Here is a 1,955-nt window from a genome sequence, read left to right as displayed (position 1 = left end):
GCAAGGCAATGACTATAAGTCCTTAGTCCGCGGGGGTGTCGGACAGGGTATCTACCCAAATGTCCGTGGTGAAGGGCAAGGCAATGACAATAAGACCTTAGTCCGCGGGTTGTGGACAGGGCACATAGCCAAATGTCCGTGGTGAAGGGCAAGGCAGTGACAATAAGACCTTAGTCCGCGGGGGTGTCGGACAGGGTATCTACCCAAATGTCCGTGGTGAAGGGCAAGGCAATGACAATAAGACCTCAGTCCGCGGGGGTGTCGGACAGGGTATCTACCCAAATGTCCGTGGTGAAGGGCAAGGTAATGACAATAAGACCTTAGTCCGCGGGTTGTGGACAGGGCACATAGCCAAATGTCCGTGGTGAAGGGCAAGGCAGTGACAATAAGACCTTAGTCCGCGGGGGTGTCAGACATGGTATGTACCCAAATATCCGTGGTGAAGGGCAAGGCAATGACAATAAGTACTTAGTCCGCGGGGGTGTCGGACAGGGTATCTACCCAAATGTCCGTGGTGAAGGGCAAGGCAATGACAATAAGACCTTATTCCGCGGGGGTGTCGGACAGGGTATCTACCCAAATGTCCGTGGTAAAGGGCAAGGCAATGACAATAAGACATTAGTCCGCGGGGGTGTCGAACAGGGTATCTACCCGAATGTCCGTGGTGAAGGGCAAGGCAATGACAATAAGACCTTAGTCCGCGGGGTGTGGACAGGGCACATAGCCAAATGTCAGTGGTGAAGGGCAAGGCAGTGACAATGAGACCTTAGTCCGGGGGGGTGTCGGACAGGGTATATACCCAAATGTCCGTGGTGAAGGGCAAGGCAATGACAATAAGACCTTAGTCCGCGGGGGTGTCGGACAGGGTATCTACCCAAATGTCCGTGGTGAAAGGGCAAGGCAATGACAATAAGACGTTTGTCCGCGGGTTGTGAACAGGGCACATACCCAAATGTCCGTGGTGAAGGGCAAGGCAGTGACAATAAGACCTTAGTCCGCGGGGGTGTCAGACAGGGTATCTACCCAAATGTCCGTGGTGAAGGGCAAGGCAATGACAATAAGTCCTTAGTCCGCGGGGGTGTCGGACAGGGTATCTACCCAAATGTCCGTGGTGAAGGGCAAGGCAATGACAATAAGACCTTAGTCCGCGGGTTGTGGACAGGGCACATAGCCAAATGTCCGTGATGAAGTGCAATGCAGTGACAATAAGACCTTAGTCCGCGGGGGTGTCGGACAGGGTATCTACCCAAATGTCCGTGGTGAATTGCAAGGCAATGACAATAAGACCTTAGTCCGCGGGGGTGTCAGACAGGGTATCTACCCAAATGTCCGTGGTGAAGGGCAAGGCAATGACAGTAAGTCCTTAGTCCGCGGGGGTGTCAGACAGGGTATCTACCCAAATGTCCGTGGTGAAGGGCAAGGCAATGACAATAAGACCTTAGTCCGCGGGTTGTGGATAGGGCACATAGCCAAATGTCCGTGGTGAAGGGCAAGGCAGTGACAATAAGACCTTAGTCCGCGGGGGTGTCGGACAGGGTATCTACCCAAATGTCCGTGGTGAAGGGCAAGGCAATGACAATAAGACCTTAGTCCGCGGGGGTGTCGGACAGGGTATCTACCCAAATGTCCGTGGTGAAGGGCAAGGCAATGACAATAAGACCTTATTCCGCGGGGGTGTCAGAGAGGGTATCTACCCAAATGTCCGTGGTGAAGGGCAAGGTACAGACAATAACACCTTACCCCGCGGGGTGCGGACAGGGCACTATACCCCAATTTCCGTGGTGAAGGGCACGGCAGTGACAATAAGACCTTAGTCCGCGGGGGTGTCAGACATGGTATGTACCCAAATATCCGTGGTGAAGGGCAAGGCAATGACAATAAGTCCTTAGTCCGCGGGGGTGTCGGACAGGGTATCTACCCAAATGTCCGTGGTGAAGGGCAAGGCAATGACAATA

The sequence above is a fragment of the Branchiostoma floridae genome, chromosome 1 (genome assembly GCF_000003815.2).
Source record: "Branchiostoma floridae strain S238N-H82 chromosome 1, Bfl_VNyyK, whole genome shotgun sequence".
Lineage (NCBI taxonomy): Eukaryota > Metazoa > Chordata > Leptocardii > Amphioxiformes > Branchiostomatidae > Branchiostoma > Branchiostoma floridae.
Note: the sequence above shows the minus strand (reverse complement) of the source record.